Source organism: Hemicordylus capensis, chromosome 6, assembly GCF_027244095.1.
Source record: "Hemicordylus capensis ecotype Gifberg chromosome 6, rHemCap1.1.pri, whole genome shotgun sequence".
Classification (NCBI taxonomy): Eukaryota; Metazoa; Chordata; class Lepidosauria; order Squamata; family Cordylidae; genus Hemicordylus; species Hemicordylus capensis.
The window spans coordinates 95,711,790-95,726,585 of record NC_069662.1 but is presented as its reverse complement, the minus strand read 5'-3'; the positions used below and the strand labels follow the sequence as shown (position 1 = coordinate 95,726,585).

General features: G+C 45.2%; 1 long non-coding RNA gene across 1 annotated transcript in view; it reads right to left on the bottom strand.

Moving 5' to 3' along the window:
* LOC128331744 (uncharacterized) overlaps nt 1–14,525 on the bottom strand; it is a 49,833-nt gene extending 35,308 nt beyond the window's left edge. Inside the window, exon 1 of the long non-coding RNA XR_008310421.1 lies at nt 14,275–14,525. This is a non-coding gene — a long non-coding RNA (uncharacterized LOC128331744). The remainder of the gene's footprint in view (nt 1–14,274) is intronic.
* Nucleotides 14,526–14,796: the final 271 nt, after the last annotated feature.

Genomic DNA, 14,796 nt, shown 5'->3' with positions numbered 1-14,796 from the left:
TACCAGTGCTGGCTGGAAAACTGGTCTGGCAGGGTGGCAGCGTACCTCCCTGCCACCCCATCCTCTCCTCGGACCGGAAGTAGGCAGAAGTAGCAAGTGAGTGTGACATGCATGCATGCGCTCGCTACTTACTTCCGGTCCAAAGAGTGGACGGGGCAGCAGGGAGGTATGCTACTGCCTCGCCAGACCAGTTTTCCAGCCAGTGTCAGTGGAGGGAATGTGAAGGGATGGGCAAGTGCACCCTCTCCCACCCTTAAAGTTACCCCACCCCCACCGTTGAACCGGCCCCTGCCGGTTCCGTGCACATCCCTAATTGCTGCCATGGAGTTACGTGGCCAGAAGGTCGGCCGAGAGTAGATGCTGCTGTAATGAGGTTTTTCCATGTTTCTGGCAGCGCAGTGCATGTTGGGAAGGTAAGAGTGTGTTTAGAAGACTATCCACAATGGGGCAGGACCTGCAGGGTGATATAATAAATAAATAAATAAATAAATAAATAAATAAATAAATAAATAAATAAATAAGTCCGCTGCCAGAGCCTCGACTGTCTGGATGCTTTTTTTACAAACCCAAACAGAGGTTCTTGTTGTCTAGGGGCCATGAGATAGGCGTGCTCCTGTACTTTATTTACTATTGTATCTGTTTAGTACATTTATATACCACCTGGCATAAAAAGGTCCCTGGGCGGTTCACAATATAAAACCATTAAAACATTAACATAATTAAAACAATTTATAATACAATAAGAACTCTAAAACGGAAGCTTTAAAACTATAAACTAAAAGCCTGATTCAAGAGGTATGTTTTTAGGTCCTTCTTTAAAACATTCAGATAAGGAGATACTCTAATTTTGTTAGGAAGCATGTTCCAGAGTCCGGGGGCAAGTCTAGAAAAGGCCCCGTTTCGAGTCATCACCAACCGAGTCAGTGGCAATTGCAGCCGGAGCTCCCCAGATGCACTTAACAGGCGGTGGGGTTGAAGAAGAAGCAGGCGCTTTCTTAAATACCTCAGACCCAAGCTGTTTAGGGCTTTATAGGTAATAACCAGCACTTCATATTTCACCCAGAAACCTATTGGCAGCCAGTGTAGTTCTTTTAAAATGGGTGTAATATGATCTCTTTGGGCAACCCCAGAGACCAATCTGGCTGCTGCATTCTGCACTAACTGCAGTATCCAAACTGTGTACAAAGGCAGCCCTACGTAGAGTGCATTGCAGTAGTCAAGCCTGGATGTTGCCAGCATATAAAGTTATGTCGTCAAGTTGGTGTCGACTCCTGGTGTCGACTCCTCCTCGACTCTTTGGTAGAATACGGGAGGGGTTTACCATTGCTTCCTTCCAGTTTGAGATGGTGCCTTTCAGCATCTTCCTATACTGCTGCTGCCCGATATAGGTGCTCCCCATAGTCTGGGAAACATACCAGTGGGGATTCGAGCCAGCAACCTCTTGCTCCCTAGGCAAGTTACTTCCCCACTGTGCCATTAAATGGCTCCTACCATCACTGTTTTAAGTGGTGGTCTTATCCTTCTACCCATCCCCAGATGGTCATGTGAACAAGCCTAGTATCTTCATGGCTGTGATTGGAACCTGAGTCTAAGTCTAGTACCATTACTGTGGGAGTATACTGGCTTTCAGTAATTGTTAGGAACTCTCGTGTCAGGGAACCTTGGCTCTCTTCTTTCTGGGTGCAAGTAGCCTTAATCCCTCATAATTTTGCTACATTCTCTGCTGTATGATAGGACCAAATTCATCATTACTCCTATATGCCTTCCTGCCTTTGGGCAGGAAGCACACATCCTTTGCACTATTTCAGGCCTACCCTGTGTTTGCCAGCCTTTATTCTTCTCCAACTTTGCCTCCTGCCTTAGTTTTGACCGTTGCTTTGTTTGCTTACCTGCCCTTCCGACTTCAGTGCTTCCCTTAGCCCTATTTGTGTGGACTGGTTACCAAGAATCTATCCTGCCTGTTTATTGGACTATGTGTACCAGGCCCCCAGTATATTCCTGCAAAGATGTATTACTCTTGGAGACCTGCTCCTGTATGAAAGCATTGGTTCCAAACAACATTTGGAGCCAGCGTGGTGTAGTGGTTAGAGTGCTGGACTAGGACCGGGGCGACCCGAGTTCAAATCCCCATTCAGCCATGATACTAGCTGGGTGACTCTGGGCCAGTCACTTCTCTCTCAGCCTAACCTACTTCACAGGGTTGTTGTGAGGAGAAACTTAAGTATGTAGTACACTGCTCTGGGCTCCTTAGAGGAAGAGCGGGATATAAATGTAAATTTTTTTAAAAAAACATGATAGCAATAATAATGGCTGATTAACAACAAGCGCCAAATCATCATCGTCATCATCATCAACAACAACAATAGTACAGTAATTGTAAGAAGATAAATGCAAAATGTGTAAAAAAAAGTTCAATTCCTTTTTACTTGCTCTGATGGATTTACGCTGCATTTCTTTAGCTGCATTTAATACTAGGTTGTGATATAATAAATTGCTTGCAATTGTGTAGGTTATTTTGTATTGGTGCGCTATTCAATGAACACTGAAGGTTAGTGGATCTGCTCTATTATGGCCCAGTATTGAAATGATGGGAAGGTGTTTTTTTTTTCCTTTTTCTGCTGGATGGGTACATTTTGCCCTAGTTTAATCTGAAATGATGCAGTATGGAAAATTTCAATGCCATTTTCACTGGCAGTTGTTGAGGTTGCAGTACTGATCGTTAAACTGTAAAGAAAATGTAATAACTTATAACTGACCTTTTAGCTAATTTCTCCCTCCATTTAAAAATGTTTATTATTTTGGTGCTTGCAAAGTGGCATAATGCAGCATAATTTGCAAAGCATTTGTGCTTGTGAAGGGGCATAATACTTGAGCCATAGCTCATATTCTTACTGAGCAGTGTGGAATTGAAAGAGAAGTTAAGAAAGATGGGGACCAGGGTTAAAAATCTCACGTAATGCCCCCCCACTCAAATAAAACATTTCTTACAAAGTAAAATCTTAGCCTATATGCAAAAGAGAACATACATTGCAGCAACATTCAGGATATTTAAGTTCCCAATAGAACTTTCTACGGAGCTTTGTTTGAATTAAATTTTTGTAAGGATTGCTTCCAAATTCCACTGCGACTCTATGGCCACATTCACACGTAATGTGGAACCACAGTTGAAGAGGACAGGGGTTCATGTTATGTGTGAATGTGAGCAATTGGAGTTTGGCATGGAGACAAGCCCAGGGTTTCAGGGTTTGGAATTCCAATCTGAACTAGGGATGTACAAACAGGTTTGAGTTAGAAATGGTCTGAATTCGAACTGGCTTGATTTGCTGGTTCTAACTCAAAACAAACAGGCCCTTCAGATGGCAATGCTCAAACTGAATCTGGTTTGGTTCAAACCAGTTCAAACCAGTTCGAAGGCTCAAGCCTCCAATTTAGGTGTTGGTGGCCTATTTGTGACCACTGTGTGACTGGTTCTGATTTTCCAAGCTCCTGCTTCCTGGATTGGCCAGTTGCGTCTGGCCCTCTGGTAGGCTTGCCAAGGTTGCCTGTCATGAAGTACTGGCACCCTATTGGCCAGGGAGGAGGGACATGGGGGGGGGGGGCTCCAAAGATTCATCTTCTACTTAAGGCCAGCCCTGGGCCTTGCAAAATCATTCTGTGAGGCTATTCACATGATGGGACGAAATCAGGCTAGCCTCCACTAGCCCGGTTTTATCCCACCATGGGAACTACTGGGCTTGGCTGCGAGCCCGGTGGTTCCTGAGCGGGTAACCCACTCAAGTAGCCCGTCTCTTAAACCGGGTTTGCGGAGCGAGCACTCTGCAAACCCAGTTTTTGGGATCGCGAGTAGCCGCAGCGCGGCCCATGCTGTGGCTACTTATGAGTAGACCCCCGGCTGGGAGGCTGAGAAGCAGCCTCCTGGCTCAGGATCTCTCCAGTATGCCCTCCGTACTTGTGCAGGGCATACTGGAGCTTCCGGGAGCCATGTGGCCCCCGAACTCCCCAGCTCCAGCTGGCTCCGTCACGGAGTTGGCAGTTGTGTGGGCGGCCGATTTGGCCGCCCGGGCAGGTCTGCCCGATCGTCTGCGGGGAGAGCGGGCTTAGTCCACTCTTCCTGCAAACCCGGACAAAGCAGGTCTCACTGATCGTGAGACCCGCCTCTGTGTCTGCTGCTGAACTGAGCTGCGAGACAGACTGTGGAACCCCTGGCCTGGACTGTGCAGTGCAGCAGCCCAGGGAGAAGACTTCAGAAAAATGAGAGGGGGTGTCCATTGTTTTTTGTTGCCCCCTTTGCCCTTCGATTCTACTAAACAGGGCCTCCTCCAGGGTTGGTTTTGGGGGAGGGATTTTTATTTGCTTTTTCTTTTACAGGTTGTTTCTTGTTTTTACAGGTTCCTTTAGTTGTCCCCCATTGTGTATTTTGTTGTTGTGTGGTGTGGGTGAGTAGGTATTTAAAGTTAGATTTTTTGGCTAGGGTTTTTAAGGTGGTTTTAATTTAAATTTTTTTTAAAAAAAGAAGCCTTGGGAAAATGTCTGAGTGCCGTGTTCAGGGCAAGGCTCGGAGCATGGTGGCAGGCAGAGGAAGGAGGAGTACCCCAGCTGGTGAGGGAGGTGTGGGGTGGGGGAGCTAGAGAGGATGGGCAAGGGTGCCACAGGTATTCTTTGTCCCTGGTGAGGGATTCTCACTGAATCTCTATGAGACACCGTGGATTGGATTCTTGGTTGTTTTGTACAATCTTCTTCTCATAGGGATTCATTGAGAGAACTGTCAAAGAAGCCCCAAGCAAAAAACTTCCTTAAAACACACACACACACACCATTCACCCCACCACCCTGGGGATTGAGGGGGGAGTTGTTGCCCTATGTTCCTTACCCACAAACCCACTTTGGGGCACCTGCAACCCCCAAAGGGGGAATTGGGGCTGCCTTAAATCCCCATTATTCCCTATGGAGAAAATGATGAAAATTGAAAAATCTTTTTAAAAATCATTAAACATCGCAGGAGTGTCTGATTGCTTTGGGGTTTGGGTGGTAGTTTGTACCCATGAGTGCCTACCACCGAACCCGGTTTTGTGCCCCTTGGTGCTCTGCATATGGAATAATGGGCAGGTTCGAGTCCCCATTATACCATATGTAGAAACTCTTAAAACCAGTTTGAGTTGGGTTCGAATTTGAACTGAATGGGGAAGGGGGAGGGGGGTAGAGCAATGACAAAACCAAACCTACCTGCCCTGGTTCAAGTTTGGTTCAAATTCAGACCAAACCACTCAAACTGGTTTTGTGCATACCCCTAATCTGAACCCTTGGGTGGTAGTGTTTCATCGCCACAAACTGAGGTTGGACGTAGCCTGTGGTACTGTGGTACCAAATGCAGAACTGCAGGCAGTGTCCCCTTCAACCATCCATGGTTGAAAGGACCCTCTTCCCTCAATTCCGGCCATGATTGCCTGTGCAGACTGTCCTTCAGTCAGGAGGAAACCTGCACAGCTACTTCCCCAGTCAGGGAAGAAGAGACACTTTTTAAAGTCTTGATTCTTTTATATTTAGCAGGGACAGAGCAACTGGCCCAGTCCAACCCCAGCACAGCATCCCTCCAGTGACTGCTGCTGGTATGTGTCTTATGTTTCTTTTTAAATTGTGAGCCCTTTGGGGACAGGGGACCACCTTATTATTTATTTTTCTATGTAAACTGCTTTGTGAAATTTGGTTGAAGAGCAGTATCTTCTTCTTCTTCTTCTTCTTCTTCTTCTTCTTCTTCTTCTTCTTCTTCTTCTTCTTCTTCTTCTTCTTCTTCTTCTCATTATTATCATTATTATCATTATTATCATTATTATTAGAAAGAGGAAGTGATTGTGTCAGCTGCTACTAGCTTAGCCAGATCACGCTCACCATTCTCCCCAATCCCCCTTGGAAGTATGATCCCCTGGTCTGAGACTGAGGAGGAACGGGAGGAAGTCATTCCGCTTCCTGTTCCTGGAACTTAGCCCCAGACAGAGGGTGGTAGTGGTGGCCCCCATAAGGGACCAGCAGCCTCAATACCACCACCACCAAAATGGGACCAGAACAGCTCTGAAGGCAGCATGGTGTGGGACGACTTTGAGCTCTGCCCTGACCCAACCCACACTCACTGCACCCACTGCAGGGCACAGGTAATCAGGGCGAAGGGCCCTAAGCATCTTTCAACATTGGGGATGCTGCTGCACCTGCGATGGTATCACCTGCGGGCCCCTGCTTCTGCTGGCAGCAATAAGCGTGGTGTGCCCTTGAGTAGTGGCAAGGCAGCTACTCCTGCTCCAAAGCAGGGAAAGTTGCCTGTGTGTTGGGTGCAGTTGGTGGGCAAGCATTATGGTCACCTGGAGCCTCATCCCATCACCTGGGCCATTGACGACATGACTGCTTTGCATGACCAGCCATTCCAGTTGGTACTGAATGCCAGCTTCCACTGACTGCTCTGACTGCTTGCCCTTGACTACAGTATCCCCTCATGTACCACCTTCAGCAGGTGGTGGTGGGGGGTGCCCTCTGTGTACCAGGCATGTAGGGAGGCCATGTCACAGCAGTGCCCGACATCAGTGTACACTTCACTGTGGATCTGTAGATCAGCAGGCATGGACTGCAGACTGCTTTCCTGATCCTCACAGCACACTGGTGGGGGCAGGAGAGTGAGGAGACACCTGCTAGTGGTGGTGTGGCCAGCCCCTCCCATGCAGCAAAGCACAGGTGGGCTCTGCTGCATGTGGAGGTGATGGACACTGACCACATGGCAGATGAACTGTCGGTGGCCATTGATTGCCAGGTGGAGGGATAGCTGTCAGGATTCATGGTGATGGACAATGCTCTTAACATAGTTAATGCAGACAAGCGGCTTCAGCTTATGTCCATCCATTGTGTGGTGCGACACTCTGAACCTGGTCATGTGCTTGGCCTTTCTGGGGCTAAGGCCAGGAGAGCCATCCCAACTGGAGGTGCTGAGCACCAGTCTGCTGCTTCCATGGCTGCTCATAGGAACATAGGAATGTAGGAAGGTGCCATATACTGAGTCAGACCATTGGTCTATCTAGCTCAGTATTGTCTTCACAGACTGGCAGTGGCTTCTCCAAGGTTGCAGGCAGGAATCTCTCTCAGCCCTATCTTGGAGAAGCCAGGGAGGGAACTTGAAACCTTCTGCTCTTCCCAGAGTGGCTTCATCTCCTGAGGGGAATATCTTGCAGTGCTCACACATCAAGTCTCCCATTCAGATGCAACCAGGGCAGACCCTGCTTAGCTATGGGGACAAGTCATGCTTGCTACCACAAGACCAGCTCTCCTCTCCTGAGTGGGGTGTGGAGAAGTGCCGTGTGGAGTTCCCTTCTCCACAGAATGTGGAAGTGTGCCGTTCTCCACACTTCCCGTGTGGAGAAGTGCTGCAGGATAGCAGCTCACTTTCACTGGAGTGAAAAGGATATGCGGATGTTCAAGGAGAGGCAGCTTGAGTTTGGCCTGCTTGAACACCTGATATCTTAGGATGTTCCAACCCAGTGGAACTCCATCTTTCTCTTGCTCCAACACATGCAGGTGCAAGAGCCATCCATCCACAGCCTGGCAAGGAGGCATAGTTCGGAAGTGTGCACCAGGAATGGGTGCTCAGTTCTGAGGTTGCCTTGGCACTCAAGATGTTCTTTGTTGCCATAAACAACTTGTGTGCCCAGACAGCAATCCTCAGCCAGGTTTTGCCTTCCACTCTTCTCCTCGAGAAGATGATGAGTGAGCTCCAGTCCATGCTGACCACTGAGGAAGCAATCACCTTGGCAGGTTGGCTGAGCACTGGAGTGGTGGATCGGCTCATGGAACCCTTTGGTGCATTGGCAGCACATGTTTTGTCCTGCCAAGGGTGAAGGGCAAAGCTGTCACCCTGCCCAGCTGCCCAGGTAGAGGAAGCTCCTGGTTGAAGAGGTCAAGTGAGCTGTGGAGTGAAGGCTGGGACGCAACCAGGAGGAGAGTTCTGCAGTGCCTACTGCTAGTGTGCAGTCCCCCTCTAGCAGCAGCATTACCACAGCTTCCAATTCCCAGTCCAGCAGCATGGGGTCCCTGGTAGGGCTAATGGAGCTGGTAGTTCCACCTCAGAAGTCCATCTAGTGGTTCACAGAGGGCTACCTTGGGCGCTTTGCCACAGGTACAGGAGTTGCCCACTGAGCCCAGCAGCGGGGCTGAGAAGAGTGTACTGAAGTATATGCAGGAGATGGTGGCAGGCTGGGAGATGGAGCTGATCTAGTTTTGGGCAATGCACCACCAGGTCTGGCTGAACTTGGTAATGGTTGCCAGATGGTTCTTCTCATGCCTGCTGAGCAGCATCTAGAGTGAAAGGGCATTCTCCATGGCTGGGTTTGTGATGAAAATCCATCACTTACACTTGGATGCTGACTTGGTGGAGCATCTGGTCTTCCTGTAGCCAATCTCCTCTTGCTGGGCTATCCAGAGCTGGCCATGGAGGGTGAGTGACTCGTGGTTACCCCCACCCACTGCAACACCACTGGCAGCTTACCCCACCCTGGCCAACCCAAACTCAGATGTGTCACAGTCTGCCCATTAGTGCTGCTGACACATGCAGAGATGCATGTACTCCACCACCATGGCCAATGATGAGGTAATGGACTGCTGCCCTGACCCATGACTAATTTGAGGCCATGGTGTTATCCAGACACAGGCAGGTAGGCATCAGTGTCATGGTATGGGATATACAAATGTTTGAGAAGAGAAGAAAGAGGAGTTCTGCTCATGGCAAGAGTCATTTTTTTTGTTTCTTCTTATCAGAACATTGGTTCATCTAGCTCTGTATTGTCTAAAGTATTCTGTCCTCCTCTCTCTCTGTGGCAGGCAGGATGGAAGGAAGGAAGGTTTGATTTTGTGGTGTTGTTTTTGTCAGCACTAAGTATAATATACTCTGCTGTTGCTGTTATAACTATCTGGTTTTGTTGGATCTCGGATTGACAAAGGCACAGCTTGGCCATTTCTTTTGTGGGCTGGGTGGTAGGTAGCAGTCATCATGCCCTACGACACAACCTACTTCAGTGTCCCTAGGAGTTACCCCTGGGAACAATGGAATGTTTCGAGTTCCCCATTGTTCCCTATGGCTGAAACACTTGAAATGTTTTGAGCATTATGAGTTTTGTTTTGACTTCAAAACAAAGAGCAAAATCTGTTTTGTGCATATCTCTTTCCCATAATGTGATTTAAACATAAATACAGTGATGAGTGATGAGTGAGCTCCCCTGTGTTTGTTTTGGAATAGGGTCAGAAATTACAAGCATTAATTGTAATTTGAACTGGCAAAAGAAAACCCACCCTCATTCTCTTTCAGTCTGATTTTGATCATCATTATCATCATCATCATCATAGACAACAAAATATGTATATTATGCTTTTCAACAAAAGGTTCCAAAGTGGTTTACATCAAGAAAGAAAGAAAGAAAGAAAGAAAGAAAGAAAGAAAGAAAGAAAGAAAGAAAGAAAGAAAGAAAGAAAGATAGATCAGGGTATTTATATCTCTAAACTCAATGTAAAATCATAAAATAATTTTATAGGCAGTTGTGGTTGCTGTACATCAGGGATGTGCACAAAATGATTTTTTAAAAATTCATTTTGCATTTGAATCTAATTCTGAATTTTTGGTTTGAATTTGAATCTAATTTGAATCTGGTCCAAAAATGCAATTAAAATTTGAATCTAATTTGAATCTATCCAACCCAGTTTTGACACCATCTTTTAACCAATCAGGGTACCTGAATGGTTTAAAAAAGGTTTGAAACTGTTCTCAAATTTAAAGCTAATTGCCCTTTTAAGGGCTTATTTGATTCAAATTCGAATCACTCATATCACCCAGATTCAAGATGAATCAATTTGAACTGATTTACACATCCCTATTGCACATGTATCTTTTCTCCTCTAAAACTGGGAAATGCCTATTAAGCACTTAAGACTTTAACAAAATCTTTTGCATTAATCCCTTTAATCACCAGTGAATAGGATTTTAGTGGGTTATGCAAATCTACCCCTAATTTAGAATACTGCATTTTGAACAGATCATCCTTATCCCCTGCAGTGATAAGCAATGGCAAGTGCTCTGATGATGGGGTGGGGGTGGGGAATGCTCCTGTGACATCACAGAGCTGACAGTTGACAGTATTCCCACCATCTACTGTTGGATATTGGTCAAAGCTGGAAGAAGGTACTGTAGATAGCACAAAGGTACTTGTGTGACAGGATAATGCCAGAATCAAAGTGCGGATGGTGGAGGAAGGCCCTGGAACAGGATAATCTATTTGGAAACTCTACAGATCTTCAAGGAATATCCCTACCCTGTTATTTTTAAAAAATGACTATTGAAACCTCATAGGCTTTACTCAGAACATCCCAAATACAACAGGCAAGAGAACTGTGGATCTGGGGATTTTTTTCAAACTCAGCCGGGGCTTGCAGACTAGCGGCAAAGCAAGCACATGGACAGTCTGAGAGGAATCTTCACCTCTCAAGGAGCATTGTCTCCTAGGTAGTGTACAGTTTCGTCATCCCCCCCACCTTTAGGAGCTTGCATAAGCTATGAGATGTTCAGATATTACAAGGAAGACATGATACAGATGGTTCCATAGTGACCCTTCCTATAGATGGGTCAGCCAAGAGGAAAAAAAGAAAAGAAAAGAAAAGGTTTTTGATGTTTTCAAGGAAAGGTCCAACTAAATGACTTCGCCTATAGAAGTCTAGACCTTCTAACAAGCTAAGAACTGCCATGCTGGATGAACAAAGCACAAAACATTGGGAAGGACTAGAATTATCAGCAGAAAGTAGTCCTATTCAGACATTATGTTGTATGCACATTCAGATATCTGTAAACATATCTGTAAACATTGTAAACATTTTTGTGTGAATGGCTGTACATGCGTTTATTTCAAAAGTGAACCTCGGTACAGGCCCCCTGAAATGCAAGTAGGAAATGTGTTGTTTTACTTGTATTCAACATAATGTACGAATAACTGCATGTGCACACAGATCTGTACACTGTACAGATCTGAATGTGCTTTGAATGTAGCATGTTAATAGGAGGGGTTATGTTGGGGACGCCCCCCCGCCCCCCAACATTAGACCCAGAGATACCAACCCAGAAGTATATGGAATTCAGGCCTGTGTCTGACTTCATTTTATTAAGAAATGAATTACTGCCTGGACTCGAGGTGAACTGACACCCAGGTCTCTTGCGTGCCTCATGTACTGCTCTGTGAAAGAGGAGGCAATCCAGCATTGTATTGTGAAATGGGCACTCACAGAAACACAAGGGCTAGGCCTGAGCTAATCAATATGCTAAAATGTAACTCACTATCAGATAATGTCTGTGGAAGAGGCCAGGGGCTGATCTGAGATTGTGGATTTGGGGTTTTCATGAGCTGTACTCCATGATCATCACAATTATAACAAATTAAGGCTTGACTTATCTCGCTTTGCATGTAATGCGTCTGTCTCATATATCAGTTTCACCTTTTAATTTGCATTACTGAAATTAATGGACTTTTGCACGATATTCTAATTTTCCGAGTTTCACCTGTACAAGCAAGATCTGCTCATGAGCAATCCAAGGGTTTGCTGCCCAAGCCGCAGGGCGAGAGGCAGGAACTCTTTCCTTGGGAGAAGGGACTGTTTGTGACTTCTGCTGCGAAGTGAGAAGTCAAGACTTCCCCAGCCATGGTGCTCTGACTCTCAGCCGTGCTCTGAGCAAACTGCATGCTTGATCTAAAAGCTCCTGTCTCCAGCCAAAAGCTTCTCTCCTTCAGCTGAAAGCTCCACCGTTCTCAAGGCTCCGATCCTGGTAATATGCTGCCTTCATAAGCCTTGGATCCCTCTTCCCTCCTTCCTACTAATCACTGCTACCCCCTTCCTAAGCCCCACCCCCTTCCTCCTCCTCCTTTCTCTGCTTCTCTCTAAATGTTTTATTTAGGATTTGTTAGATTATTAGATATCTGTAATTACTGATTGCACACACATAAGTTAGTTAGGCACATTACACTACACCTTGAATTGGAAACATGTTTTTTAATGTGGATTATTTTATCCTGATGAGCAACTTTTTATAATAAAGCCCATTGAACTTTCTGAGTGTGTCTCTCTCTATCTCTGTTTGCGCGCCCAGATCCTACATGGTCACCATCTCCAAGAACCAATTCAGTTTGTGTATGATGTGACTTTCCCTCTTTCCCTCTGAGCATGTACAGAGTGTGAAACCAGGTGTAGTTCACAACAGTTGCATTGGCTTCCCAGAGCATTCAAAGTGCTAGGTTTGATATCTAAAGGTTGAAACAACTTTCAGTTCCAACAACATAGCAGACTGCCTCTTCCCATACATCTCTTTGTGCCTTCTCAGACAAACCTCTTGGTTATTCTATCCGTGCTGTGGCCAAAATCATACAACGTTGCACACACAAAGCATTCTTAGTGGTTACCCCATGACTCCTGAAAGCTCATCCTCCAGAAGTGTTGAGTGGAGCAACTCCCAGAAGTACAGTAAAACCTGAGCATGGGATATCAGACATTGGCTGGCACAGAGTTATGTTACCTGTGTCATCAGTTATGTCACAGGCAGGCACTATCTAGTAGGGGCTTGTGATACAAAATTACAATATATTGCTGTGAAAATGTGTTATCCTTATAATAGAAGCGCTTCCTTGAAGGAAGATATGTGGATACAGTGCACTGAATGAGCAACAGCTTTGTAATTTTTGCACAATAAGATGATCACCTGGAAAGGCTGTAAATGGGAAAACATGGCTCATTTCTGATTTCCATAGGTATATTCTAGGGGAGTGGTAAGCACACTTAATTTTGTCCCATTGAAATCTTTAACCTAAAAGTGCTTAACTGTGGTCACAAGAACAAACAGAGTAAGTAGAACGAGAGAACAACCTGTGCTGCTGTTGCTGTGATCTTCCTCCCTGCCGTGACTCATATACCTTGTCATTTGCCAAATCAGACGGAGACATCTCCATAAAAGCCCTTGCCACTTGTCATTATTGCTACACAAAGATATCATTTTCTAGTTTAATCTTTTCACTTCTGACTACCGTTCTCCTGGTAGATCACTAGCACTGAACTTTGCTTATGGGAGGTTATGTCATCTTCACTTTGACAGCCATCTTGGGATCTCAGCAATAAAGTTAATAATAGCTTTCCATTGGGAGATCACCGATTTGGTTCCAGAGCCGGATAACAAAAGCCATTCTGCTTTGGTTATCTTTGATGTTATCTTGTAAAGCAAAGGGCCGAGATAATATTTCTCCCTCGTGCGTTTTGTACATTCCTGGCATTTCTTCATGGACTCATCCCATATTGTGTCAAAACTTGTACGTTTTTATAGTGATATCACATTTATACTATTTCACAGAAGCAAACCTATTTTTATCTTTTTTTTAAATTCTGGAGGCAATTGGCAAACGGAGACAGTACCCAGTAATCTGAGAAATATTATCTCATCTTAATTTGAAATTGAATCTTCCATTCCTTCCTGCCCCCTGTTGGTAGTTTTAGCAGAGATAGTAACCAAGTTGCTCACATGGAACAGCTCAGATAGAAGGTGGGACAATTAAAAAGCATTGATGATGAGGATGATTTTAAATGCATACTCTAGATATACATTTATATACTCTGTGTGTGTGTGTGTGTGTGTGTAGATAGATAGATAGATAGATCGAGAGAGAGAGAGAGAGATATAAACTACTTTGAGAACACTGGTCAGTTGAGCGGTATATACACATTTGATTATAGGTGCTCTTACCCCTAGACTTCTGGGCTAAAGTCCAGGATTTCCACACCTCCTGCCCCCCCGCCCCAAGTACTCTTTAGTCTCTCCTGGATGGTGTGGTTTGTGTCCTCAAGAACCTACATGTTAAAAAAAGATGCTTAACTTGCTGGGCCGGGGTGGGTGGGCTCCAAAGGCCTTTAGGTCCAGGCTCCAAAGTTACCTAGGTGCACCTCTGCATATGATTGATTGATTGATTGATTAAAGAAATTCTGGTCAGCTTACAGAAAAGTTAAAACCACTTAAATATAACAATCGCACGCACACACACACACACTCCAATAGCAAAGTGATGCACCAAAGTTCAGCAAAAGGGACTTGTAATGGCAGACTATAAATTTGCTTCCCACCACAATGGATTACAAGTGAAGCCAAACAAAATTTGGATCTGAATTGAAATCTGCTGTGTCATAATGACTGGGTCCCCACCATTGCAGTTCCCCACTTCCCAACACACTTACCTTGTGGTGGTAGAAGTTTCTGAGGTCTCATCAGCTTTTTTCCATGCACCTTGAAGGTTGCAATAGCAGCACACTAGATTCCAGGAACTGTGGGGAAAGTAGTTTGCCCGTGCACATGATATGGACATCAGGTGTCTTGGAAACGATATATCCCAGGGCTCTTGCCTGCTTTCCCATCCTCTGACCAGCAGCTCCAGTAGAATAGAAAAGTTTCAAAGTATACTGAGCACAATGCTGGCCTCCATAGTACTTGTACATAATGTGCGTATATAATACCTCTCAAAATGTGCTGTTTCTCTGATGAATAATTTTACTGCTTAGATGTACCAAATAGCTAGACTCTGTGAATCTAAGTAACAGGAAGGCAACTTTGAAGACCTGTTGGTAAAATATCAACTGATTGCTGACATTCAAACATACAATTCCCTAAAGAGAAATTAGAGATTATGAAATTAAGGATGTGCAGAAGTAGAACCAGCCTTCACAAATCATGGAACAATAAACATGGAATATGAACTTTGG